Below are 12,899 nucleotides of genomic sequence, written 5' to 3'. Positions count from 1 at the left end.
AGGGGGGATAGTTTGAATATACAGAACATATCTTGACCTTGCAGAGAGCCATATAGATGGAAGACTTCAGTCAGGGCAGAGGGCAAATGGGGTGACAGAAAGAATCTCCATAACTTATTATTACTGCTGCCAACCCACACAGGCCCAGACCCACTCAGACTAGACAAGCATGCAGGTGAAAGGTTTATGACCGTGCACTGATGAGCCCCAGCTGCACTGGATTGCCCTCTTCTCTTAGCACAAAATGCCTCCTTGATGCTTCAGCTAGAGAACTACTGAAACTCAGAAATGCACATGACAGTCATTCTGCAGTGTGCACAAAGTCTTTACAAAAAAAGAAGCAGAGCCACATCAGAGGAGACTGGAGCTTCAAATCTACTGGGTGAACTCGTAAGGTGATGGTGAAACATGCAGCGGCTATGCAGTTTGATGGCGCGCGGTGCTGCAAACAAGCCCCATATAAACTGTGGTGGTTACGTGGATATGCTCTTCACTCATTCCAATAAAGGTCTTTTGTTGTTGCCATGAAAGAGCACCGTTGATTTATGCATGCCAAGGGTAGAAACCCCTGAATGACCTCTGAGAGACAGACTGGCATGTAGAGAGCGCAGAGGGGGTTTTAATGTTTAAAAAGGTTTGCGCGACCACGACACGCAATATATTCGCGAGTTATTTTTCGCTCGAGCGTCAAGGACAGTGACAGCGACTGCGTAACTTTCAGTTAAAACTGAGCGCAACAGTCAGCCAACAACAACGCCCGCTAACATGTTATCTTCCCCGAAATTCGACTTTGAAACGTTGATGCAAAGTAACTCCTGAGTGTAGTGCACCGTCGAAAACGCGGTATAAGTTGTAAATTATAACAATGTGTCTTTTCTTTCTGTCTCAGTTGGGTTGCAGGCTACAGAGTAACAAGTGCAGCTGAGCTTGAAGTCCGCGAGAGCACGCATGAGTCCGATCAACGGGCTGATCTAACTTTGACAAATAAGTTTCAGCGTTGCTTTAACCGGTTACCGGCGCAAATGAAACGGTGCATTGGGGCATAAGTCCGACGAAAAAAACATGCTGGTACTCACTTCTGTGGAAATATCCGCTTTGTCCCGGTGTGGAGAGAGATGAGAGTCGGTGCAGGAGGAGCGTGACAAGTTTGGTCTGTCGCTCTCTCAGCTCAGCATGGCGGCTGGGGGCAGCGACTGGATTCAAACCTCTCCGGGCTGTGATATCAACACACACACACACACTCACAGGGAGGGAGGGAGGGTGTGTGTGTGTGTGTGTGTGTGTGTGTGTGTGTGCGTGTGTAAGAGGGAGCGAGCGAGCAGCCAAGGCAGCCTTCAGAGATCTCAGAGGCAACGTTGCAGCTTACCGTCGGATCCTAGAACTTGGAGACTACTTTGCTTTCGTGTGTTTTTTCCACATCCTTTGCAACACGCTTTTTTTTCATAACCTTTCAGCACGCTAGGCCTACTTTTAGTAGTGGCAAGTAGATACCAGCCTGAATTCATCGTGACAAATGAGAATGGGGAATTTCTCATACAGAGTCACACAGATTCGTAAAAAGATCTATGCAATTAGCCCATCTAACAAAAAGTTAAATCGTCATTTCTTGTCTGTGAAATAAAATACCAGTCATTTAAACCACAAGAAATGCATTGTAAAGAGTGAATGTAGTGCAATACGGTGGTTTATGCAAACCTATCCCTTCATAGTCACTTTTGTCTGTATTCCACCCTGAAGAATGAGTTACCTTAAACACTGGCTGAAGTGATTCTCTGTAGGTGGGGCCGGGGGGTTTAAAGGGTCATTGTTGGAGGGCAAAGGTTATGCAACATTTCCCTAATGGAGGAGTGAATCAAAAACACAGCGCAGGACACACAGGCCAACCCTTGTCTTGTTGTGCAGGGCCGAGGAGGGGGGGAGCGGGGCTTTCCATGGCAGTGGAGCCCGGACACAATACCATCTTTGAGTAAAACACAGTTTGCTGCTGCTGAAAGATACAACAGCGTATAGCAATTTACCTCCGTGTTGCTTTGTGGGTTCATTGAATAACAAATGTTATTCAGAAATTAGCCTACCCAATTGGGCAAGTAGGCATTCTTAAACTCCCCCCTGGGCAATACCTATAATTTCCTTTTTTTTCTGAAAGGAAGAATTAGGCCAAAACCTCAAATTCTGTAATATGCCAATACTCAGAGCCATCCTCAGATATACCGCAAATTGTTTATTTTCATATCAGCCCCTGGTGATTCGAGAGCTTAGAGTAGATGGCTGGCTGCAGTTAAAAGGGGACTTAAAGTGCTGCCTGAAATGAATACGAAAAGCAGCTGGGTTTATCTTCACTCACTCTGTGACATGTGTTGCTAAGAGAAAACAGGTGACCAAGGAATGTGCACTGAAACCCTAACGTAATTCTGCAGCTCAGATGATTTGTTGCCACTTAGCCTGATCTGCATTTTTTATTTATTGAGTTATTTATTTTGGTATACATATACTGTATATATATATATATTTTTCTGTCTTATGAGATTTTCTCTGCCCTTGTCTGTCTGTCTTGTCTATCTGCCTTTCACATGCTCTTGACCTCTCTCTTTCACACACAGACACATGCACACACACACACACACACACACACACACACATACACACAAACACTAGGCATTGAAGCTTATTCTACTGTTGCTCTGGATAACAATGTCAGTTAAATGCCAAAAGTAAATGTAACAGAGACAGACAGATACACACACACACACACACAATGAATGAAAAAGTAACAGAGAGTAGCAGAGTGAGGTGTAGATTACCAGCACAAGTACATGATCTCCATGCCTGAGCCCCACTCTTCAGATTCACCAGTTGGATATATTTAGAGCCCCCGGCCGTCAGTGTCTCCATGCTGCGAGGCAGACCACAATAATTCACAACACTGGAAGGACCAGGGTCGGGTAGAGATCAGTCGGAGGAGACTGCGTGTGTGTCTCGACCGGTACAGCGCAGGATTAACACCACTAGAGCTAGAGGTCAGGGCCGGCGGTCCACTTACACTAAAAGTATACAGTCTACAGTAAACTCAGGGGCTTTGGATGGAAAAATCATCCACCAAATGGCTTTTCATATCCAAAGCACAGCCCAGTGCACAGCGCAGAGAAAGAGAAAGATTTGGCACAGATGAAGCTATTCCATCTACTCAGCAACTTTAATGGCTGATACTCAAAAGTACTTTTATTACATTTCTGAAGGAATGGCTCAGAGGTTTCTCTCCTCTGACATTCGTGCTGAAACAGAGGTAAAGGAAAAGAGTGGGCACTGTTGTCATATATCTGACTGAGCAACGGTGATGATAGCTCTTCTGGGATGGGCTTCGAGCTTTGTATGAACCTGTCTCAAACAACATAGCCAAGGCCAGCCGTCAAACCTTGCCAGAATCTTCCCTCCCGTTTCCCACTCTTCCTTCATTCTGACTGTATGCTGAAGAAATCAAACTGTTACTGAACATGTAGAAACATCACAGCAAGCTGCAGCACGACATTATTCAGGCATTATTTCCTGAGTAACAGAGACTTGATGAGACCGTTCCAAACTTACCAATGCCCACTGATGTTGAGCAGCCAGCTTAAATCCCATTTAATAGAAATAGTTCCCATGGGACTGAGCCGTTCTGCCACAGCCATGCCAGCTATCCCAGATATGTTCACAAACCCAGCGGCAACAGGCAGCAGCCTTGTCTACCTAATGTTTGTGCCGTTGCCTGTGGCCATGGTACGCTTCCCCTCTTTGAAGTCTCTGGTCTGCACACTATCCTTGTTGAGATGCACAATATAATGTCCTCATAGTTTGCGTTAAGATTAAAAATAATACATTTCCTCCCATGAACACATTTTAAATATTATATTATATAAACGTAAAAGGCCCCATTCAAGCCATGACATGTCGTTTATTGGCTCCAGGAAGAATTGTATTCATCAATATGCAGCAAAGATGATGCATAATGGTAAGGCATACATAATAAGTGACCTCTGATGGCAACTTATGGCTGAGCAGGGTCATCTAGTGGCAAAGACGGAACATAACATCCTTATGCTTGATTTACAGAGCCCTGGCGCGCGCGCACCAGTCATTAATAGTGCATCCAATGATTGCGCCTATAGAGCATGTACTCCTTTTGTTTTGTTTTCTGTGTTTGAACAAGTCTGTCCTGAAGATTTTTCCACGTTCTGGTGCATTCTTCGGTGTCAGATTGCACAACTTCAGTCATTTCTCTACGGAATTCATGGTTACATTTTTTGATAATCGTTAGAAGAAGGTTCATGGAGATGACAGAACCGGAATTTAAATTGGTCTATCTCGGACGAGTTGTATACAAGTAGCCTGTTTTACAACAGGTCGTTGTATAGCGCTAGAAAGGAACTGAGGTAGTGTTTTCACCGGAAATCCCGCCCCCCGAGCCAATCAACGGATCTGCAGCGTCTCCTGCTCCTGGTTACATTTCTCTACATGTCCCTTTAGATCGTCTACGACCCTCTGCGATCACAGTCACGTTCAAGTAGCCTGTAAATTGAGCTTCAGTGTGATGTAATCGGAGTGACACCATAGCATGAACATGAGGACTGCTGCAGTAAAGAGCGGTACACAGCGGTAGTTGGGCTAGTAGTATAATTTCTTTACAAGTGTTGTGTTGTTTTATTGATGATGATAGCCTAATGATGATGATGATGATGATTAGGCTATTATGCTACTAAATTCCCATTGCTCTAACAAGGCCTACATACTCCTTTCTAAATCAACACTGTTATTCCTTGTATTTTATTCACTCTCAGTTCTAGTGTCACTAAGTAAGTTTGAAAAGAAGCTCAATGTTCAGTGAGTCTCACAACTGTTTGTAGAGCAACACACTGTTTGATGGCTTCACAACAGTTGGCCTTCTTCCTCTGAATGTGAAATGGCACAGTGACTGTGGTTAATTAGCAGACTGACTGCTTTAATATGAGGGTGTTTGCAGCTACATTGTTTAAAGAAACAGCCTTTTGGTACATGGTCCCTCCATGTCAGGGTGTGAAATATCCATGGACGATAATATTGGATGTTTGTTCAGTCCCACAGCTCATACAGCAAGCCCAGTTCCACCTAAACTCCTTTGTTGAGCAGGTTCTTCAGAGCGCTCATGGCCTGACCGGCACCCTGGCAGCTTTTCACTCCTTCTGTATAGCTGTTCAGTTTGTGGAGCTGCTGAATGGGTATTTTACTACAAGGCCCATCACAGTCTACATCTGATAAAAAAGACATGTAACTGATGGGTGATGGGAGTACTGAAATCTGGATTAACTTTACTCTGCATGGACATAATACTGTACTGACATGTTGTCTGCTGCCTCAGTGTTTCCCTGAAACCACAATAGAAGGATAAATTGACATGGCCCTCAGATTTGTTTTCCAAAGAACAAAGTGAAACATATTTTGAATATTCCAAACATTTAAATCTCCATTCAACAGGGGTTCAGATAAATGAGATTTTGCTGCTACATGGCGATGTGGCTACCAGACCACAGTTTGAGAGATGCTGGCCTACAGACGCTTTCCTCACACTTAATGTTGTAAGGAGGATTTTCCCCTTGAACAATGAGAGAAAGGAAAATGTCACACTTATTTGGCTTTATTTTACCAGGATAAGTTGCCTGAGCGCTTAAGGAAACGTAGCCTACTCAGATACTCTTACACCGTTCAATCTGTGATGTTCAGTGCATTCCAGGAGTTACGTATTTTGTGATGCAGTGTAATTTACTTTTTTGGTTTAGCCACTTTCCCTCAGCCTGCCTCGTCTGTTTCTACTTCAGCATCCATCAGTGATTTTCCTATATTCCCTAGAATGCATCAAAAGGGAATGAAACAAAACCCGTCAAAGCCACAAAAGTGAATAGAAAAAGCTCTGTGTCAGGTATTGACTACAAACAGGACCAATGCTGTATAGCGATGTGAGCACTAGGCTTATGTTTGGTCATGCACTTCAAGCAGGATTTCAAGGCTTTCCTGCCACTACCTATATCCATGACAACAAGATAAACACGTCAGCCTCCATTACTGCAAAGTCTCTTTTTAGTCATATATTTTTGTAAATTTAATGGTATTTTAGGCGATAAATATCGTATGAATTTAGACTCCTTTCTAGTAATTCTTCCATAATTGTCAGTGTGTTTCTGCACTGCACTTCCCACAGATCAGTCAAACAGTGTGTCTCTTTTTTTTCCCCATTGGATTTTCTGTTGATGAAGTCCGAGTTTCTGTAGGTGGCGCTCTTTTCTTTGTCTGATAAAGCTGTTTTCCTTGGTTCAGCCTTGATGGGATGCTAACCACCCAGTTCTTCTTCTGTTGTTTATTCCAGTCAGCTGTTGCTGCTGCCACAAACGGAAAGCGCATCACTTCCTGTGCAGCAGAGGATTTCATCCCGGACAGTCCTACCCTCTGGTCCTAACAGTGATGTTTAGAAAATCAAAAGGAACCCCAAAACCTTTATGAACTGCCTGATAGACGGTGGCGGACATTTATTTATATGAAAATGTCACAGATTATTATTTTAAATTAGTAACTACAAATATTTCCTTCAACCATTGAGATTGTTTTTTCTGAAACATGTCTAGCCTACTTTTACAGATGAAACCAAAAGTTGATTGCAATTGAATCCCCCACATTCGCCAAAATGTAGCCTAATAGCGCACCGGTCGATGTAATGTAGTTTAGATTTATCTTTTATTTTTCCTTTTCCAAATGTTGCCAATTAGACTAATCGCACTAATCATTGGGGTCGTTGTGTGTTAGGCTACTTTCTTATCCTAATCAGTAGGTTATAAGTAGTATCATCAGAGGGCTGGTTCGGGGAAACAACTTTGTTTTGCATGCTGATCCGTTTCGCACATGTGCAGTGTGTGGAACTGGCAAAGCCCAGCATACTCGATCGATTGTAGCCTACATTTTTTTTGTTATATTGAATGCCGTTGTTTGCAATTGTTCCCATGTGCGAGATGTCCCGTTAATAGCGGATACATGTTTCTAAAGGCTAAAAGAGGAGCATCTTGTTCTTCTTGATAACATCTTCCTCCTCTTTTATTCTTTACGGTAGTTTGGCAAACAATTTATTGGTGCATTGATTACCGCCACCAATTGGACAGGAGTATCTGACATAATATAAATCTGCTTTATCTAACCAGAACCACGCAATATCCTTGGCTGCAGACAGTTTTTTAACAGCAGAAAAATATCTTAATAACCCAAAGCCCACTCGAGCTCCAACCAGGCTCTCCGTTGCTGTCACGTGCCTCTGTAACTCCAATGGAGAGGAGCAGATTACCCAGTTTGCCGCACCCAAGTGGGACGATGGTAGAGGGGCGGAGCAAAGCCGAGACGACAGGCGCAGATAAACCCACTCTGAAGCACCAGGGTAGGGGATAAAAATAGTGAAAATCGCCAGGCACCTTCCACCAGGCAGTCTTTTATTTGATTATTCCAGCACAGAGAGGGTAAGTAATTAAACAGTCGATATAATTTGCATTTCAGCAGCAGGTTCTCGCCTGTGCAGCACGGCCCGTGTGAATAATTGAAATGTTTCTGCCTTAACGTTACAGTCTTTCTTCGTATGGTCTCAGTGTGGCGAGGTCGCTCACTGTGTTGCTACTCTGTTGCCTTTAATCAATGGAGTCTGCAGAGGGGCGTGTGTGTCTCTGTGTGTGTGTGTGTGTGTGCACGTTTCTTTTTGTACACGACTACTTTAGTTTGCGGTTTCGTAGGTTCACCGCCGCGAGATGTTTACCCGTGAAAACACAACAGCCTTGTGGGCCACAAATTATGGCCAGTGTGTTTTTCCCCTAGTAACGTTAGCCTGCTGTGTGAGTAGGCCTTATGTTGCCTTATGTTGCGTTTTACACGCTCACAATTGCTGCACTTACTGTGGACTCTTGATATGCTGTCGTTTAAATGTTTGTGTTACTTTTTCTCATATGGTGGATCTGTATTGGGTCGATGTGTTTTTAGTCCGGACATGTTGTGAAGCAGTGAACAGAGTCGATAGAAGAGAACCGGGCTGTTAACTGTGTTGTGATTGAGCAGCTTCCTGTCCGAGGTCAGATGGCGCTGTGTCCTGCATAATAAATACAATCGTGCAAGTTGAAAGCATGATTTGCACATTTCTTGCCATTCTCTTCTTCGCCATGTAGAAGAAAACACCACGCCACACGCTGCATCAAGCCTGTTTCTCACGCCATAGGTCCATGTTCCCCCGTTTCATCTCTGTAGAAAGAAAATAAATAGCATTGTAGTTGCAGTAATAGTTGCAGTAATGTTTGCAGTAAAACACGCAGTGTGATTTCAAATTACTTTTTTGTAGGGTTAGAAGCCTTTCTTTGGCTTTAACTCAAATTCACCCATTTTTCATGTGTAATAACAACGGCACAGGGTTACAAAACTATATCACTATATAATTTTAACATGTCAGGAGAACCATTTTGTATTTGGACAGATGAAGTAGCCTAAAAATTCACAGTTTTACTTTACAATCTAGTAAATCAGCCGGCAAAGTGATTTATGAAAAATAACTTCTCACTGTTAGCTTATATTCTATCCTAAATGGCAATCATCAAATACAAGGCTTAATTTCAGTAAGAAATTGACTTTGCAGCAGTCAGAGGATGGATGAGAGCGTCAGGGAGGAGGATGTCGTGATGACATGTCCAGTGTGGCTCATTGTCTGGCAGTTAGCTGTTTGTTTTTAGGCCCAAACTGGAGAACATACACACTAAGCTGTTGCTGTCTCTGGCTTCTCATATATTTCTCTAGTGAAGTCCACACACTGTATAGTCCCCTCCCCCCTCTCACTGTATGAGGATTAGTGAGACTGAAAGCCAAAACATCAAGATAAATGTGTGTGTGTGTGTGTGTGTAAGGGATGGTAACTCCCTGGATTTGGTGATTCTGTTAGCGAAACACCCCAAGGACATAGCTCAGCTCTGTCAGTCTGGCTCCATATCACCGCCCTTAACACACACACACGCACACTCACATGCAACGACACACACACACATGCATACACACTCACTAGATACAGACCTCTGTGTTTGTTTTACTCCCACTCCCCACGCCCACACCCTTGACTGCAGTGCAGATGAAAATGTGTTCCTCATTTCAACTCCATTTCGCTCACTCGCTCTCTCTTTCTTTCTATTTCACTCTTTCCTTCCTTCCTCCCCATATGCGATCACTTAGCACGGTTTCAGGAGACTTTCCTTTAGTGAGAGACTTGAAAACAGTCATATCTGAACTCTCCTTCACACCACAGAGGTCACAGATCATGTCAAGACAGCCTTGTTGGGGTCCAGCATTTAGCATGTGTGCCAATGGTGAGGAATGTGAGGGACGTTTTTGAACATCTGTAACTAGATCGTCCACAGGCATAGCAGAGTGTTACACAGACATACACACACACACTTGATAGTGTGGGCTGGGGACACTCAGCAGTGGGGGGTGTGTTGTTTCAGAGAGCGATCTCCCACCACTTTCTCCCATATGACATGTGACAGCCAGATAAAGCCTTAGGGAGGAGGGGTTCCCATCTCCCCCCTCCCTGCCCCGAGCCGAGCCACTGTCCTCTCACTAAACACAACGCCTCTCCTGGCCTCTGCAGCCAGTGGCCCGTAATGCCTTTCCCATGCTGATAGTGCCAGCCTTCACCACTGATGGAGTTCACTTACAGTGTGTTTTACAAAGCATGCTGGTCCAGCTCGCATAATGAGCTGTTCTTCTCGTCTCTACTTGATAGAAAACGAAAAGAAAATGATATATCTCTTTGCTCTAATTGGTCTGGTGGTCTTTTCACTTAACTTGTAGTGCAGGTTTGGGTGGGGGGAGCTTTTGGAAGAGCTGGTGTTCTTTGCTAAGTGGCCCCCACTAGCTCTGTTTTGTCATATATGCATCAGTTGACTAAGCACAACACTTGAGAGCCAGGCTGTGTAATATAAATGCATAGTGGAAGATGATTGGAGACACCACAAAGTAATCTAGTGAGTGGATGAGGCTGTAATTTCCTCCTCGCTGGCAGAATGAACCATAATCCTCCACAGCAGGTCAAGGACAATCCACCTGGTTATGACTAACAGCAAGAGGATACAAACACAGGCACTAGTGTTAATGATTGATTTTATGATCCATACAATTCTACAATATCTACAAAAAGTGGATGATGGTCTGAAACAATGCGGCTTTGGTTGTATGCTGTTATGCGTGGCTTTCAGTAGCTGTACAATAGAAATTAATTCTCCCAGGCCTAATGGAAATAGCTCCCATGTTCAACATGGCTGTTTGGTCCCAGATGATAATGGCAAAGGTTTTGCTGGTCCAAACTGGTTTCCCATGAAATTACAATATTAAATTACAATATTATATAGCTCTGATTCAGGCTGTTCTTTATTTTCCTTGTGTCTCGATAAAACCACTGACATACAGTATGTTCAATCCCCCAGAAGAACTTGTTTCAGTAAAATTGAAACTTTTTAAATTGCTTTACTGGTTATACCTTTTTCCTTGGTACACCAAAAGATACCATGCTTGCTACTGCTTGTAGTTATATAAAATTACATTTTATTGTTAAGTAAGTGTTAATATTATTAAGTAATAAGCACTGCTTGGTTGACTGAATGTATGCCGAAATGGAGTGGACCGTAATAATTTGGAAAAAAGTCTCAAGGACATTAAAATTGCATTTTGTTTTCAATAATATTTCTATTAAATTATGTATTATGAAAAAAAACGTTTTTATTTAGTCAACATTTAGTCTGTTTGCTGTTAGCTGTTAGCGGGTATTGTAAAAAACACCAGGATTTCACTGTGTGGGCTAATCACTGTGACACATACAAAGACACTATCTAGTCCTCGAAACACTACACTGGGCTGAGCTAAAATGCCACCTAATGCATTCCTATCAGTCACTTGGTCACTGCAAAGTAGTCCTAGGCTATGTGACACACACACACACACACACACACACACTAAACAGCAGTTGCCAATGGATCTTAGTCTCCAGTAATGACAGGCATCCAGCTCGGAGATATAAAGAGCCTTGTCTGGCTCTGCCTCTCTTGAATGTCTGAAAACTGCTTGAAACACAGACATACTGTACACTCACACTGAAAGGGTTATAGAAAAGACCAGTGAGAGTTTGAGCCTATCATTTTTCTCACACCATAATGATCTTTTTATTGGTGATTGCTTGACTGGCATATTTTTGGACCAAACTAAATGGATCTTGTATTCAGAATGCTTTCCATCTGATGAGAGCTTAGTCGTGCTGAAAAGACCTCAAGTACAAGCTTCCGTCTCTCTCAAAAAAAACCCAATTATGACAGACTTGAACTATGCACAGTACTCTGTAAAGTTCACAAAGAGCCAGGCACCAAGGGAGAGCGGCGAGGCTGGAGCCCCTCTTCACATATCTTCACCTTTTCCTGTATCCTTTTCCTCCCCCACTCCTCCTCTCCATGTTTTCATGATTGCCTCATAGCAGCCTCTCCACCAGGCTGCTGGAGAATGGAAACGGAGTGGAGTGTTGACTGGTGTAATAGAGTTTAAGAAGTCAGTTGAAGTCAATCATCTGCTGGGAATTGTATCCTTTGTCTAATACAACAGCATCCTGGGCAGTTACCTTGACTTGGATGTGCAGATTTGTCATTAGTTGTGGTTGTGAGACTGGGAGGAGATTTGGACTGAGAAGAAGGTATAGAGACTTTGATTGTGTGATTGATTCCTGTTGGGTGAGTGGCTCTCTACTGTGTTTCCCTGCCTTCTTACACATTCCCTAAGCACTGGGAATGAAGCCACATGGTCAGATGAAATAAATAATTTGTTAAAAAACACAGTTTCTTAAGACACGCATGTGCACTGACCAACAAATGCTCCATATAAGGAGTTGGCTCGCTTGAATCATTGATTGATTTTCATGTTGATGCAAAGGGATCTGCCAAAATAGTTGACTAGCCGCTTGTGAGCTTGCGTTTTGACGTTATTATTTGGTTAAACTTAAAAAAAAAATTCTGCCTTGTTTCTTGCGTCTGTTTGTAGGCCATACTGTCTTTTGGATGTATAAATGTTGAAAAATATTTTGGATAGTCTTGCACTAAGCTTTCTCCATCTTTCAAAGGTTGTACAATGATTATCTGTTACTTAGCCCTATTATCACCTTCGGATATAGTGTTAAAGGCCAACCTCTTCACAGGTTGTGTGATAATGGGGTTTTTGTGGTTTCTGCCGTGTCATGTATAGCATTCTTTTAAATTGATATTGCCTGACAAAATAACAAAATGACAAAATACATTTTCAGTAAAGAGTCAAACTGCACATTTCATGCACATTCTTTATGGTAACTATTAGTTAGTAGTCATTTTTTGAAGTTATTTTGCCCAATAAGCTTATCTTGAATTTTGGCATTTTGTATACACCGAGTAGTAGATTAGTTGTTCAAACCTCCCACTGACTAGTCAACCATGAAAAAATAGTGTTACAGACTTTTGCCCAAATATTTATAAGAATCAGCAATTTCAATTTGCGCACCCTGCAGAGTATGAATACCTATATTGGCATCAGTCCCATGAGACCTCGAAAACAACATACATTTTGTCTTGTCAGAGTTCAAGACAAGCTTGTGGCCAATAAGAGACATCTGAAACGCGTCAAAAACTTTTGCACATCTCTATTGGTGCAGAAGTTGTGTGACTGAGGAACAGGACTAAAGAACAAAACTGAGTGTCAGATATAGGAACCTGTCCTTGGTGGAAACATCCCCAGATTGCTGCCCCCCGTCTTCTCAGTTGTGCTAATAGTTTCCTGTGGATGCAATCTTTGGCTTGAGTAGAGAAATTTAACCTGCTGCC

General features: G+C 42.8%; 2 protein-coding genes across 5 annotated transcripts in view; one reads left to right on the top strand and one right to left on the bottom strand.

Moving 5' to 3' along the window:
• The window catches only part of sema4d (sema domain, immunoglobulin domain (Ig), transmembrane domain (TM) and short cytoplasmic domain, (semaphorin) 4D), a 38,725-nt gene extending 37,560 nt beyond the window's left edge, over nucleotides 1–1,165 (bottom strand). For both annotated transcript variants that reach the window (XM_071515699.1, XM_071515700.1), the window contains exon 1: nucleotides 1,077–1,165. The gene's annotated coding sequence lies outside the window, so the exon portion shown is untranslated. The remainder of the gene's footprint in view (nucleotides 1–1,076) is intronic.
• A 6,218-nt stretch (nucleotides 1,166–7,383) lies between these two features.
• add1 (adducin 1 (alpha)) overlaps nucleotides 7,384–12,899 on the top strand; it is a 31,212-nt gene continuing 25,696 nt past the window's right edge. For all 3 annotated transcript variants that reach the window (XM_071515695.1, XM_071515696.1, XM_071515698.1), the window contains exon 1: nucleotides 7,384–7,505. The gene's annotated coding sequence lies outside the window, so the exon portion shown is untranslated. The remainder of the gene's footprint in view (nucleotides 7,506–12,899) is intronic.

Source organism: Centroberyx affinis, unplaced genomic scaffold (assembly GCF_046629955.1).
Source record: "Centroberyx affinis isolate AG114_WGS23_722 - 3 ecotype Tasmania unplaced genomic scaffold, CSIRO-AGI_Caff_v1 ptg000366l_1, whole genome shotgun sequence".
Taxonomy (NCBI): domain Eukaryota; kingdom Metazoa; phylum Chordata; class Actinopteri; order Beryciformes; family Berycidae; genus Centroberyx; species Centroberyx affinis.
This window is presented reverse-complemented; position numbering and strand designations above follow the sequence as displayed.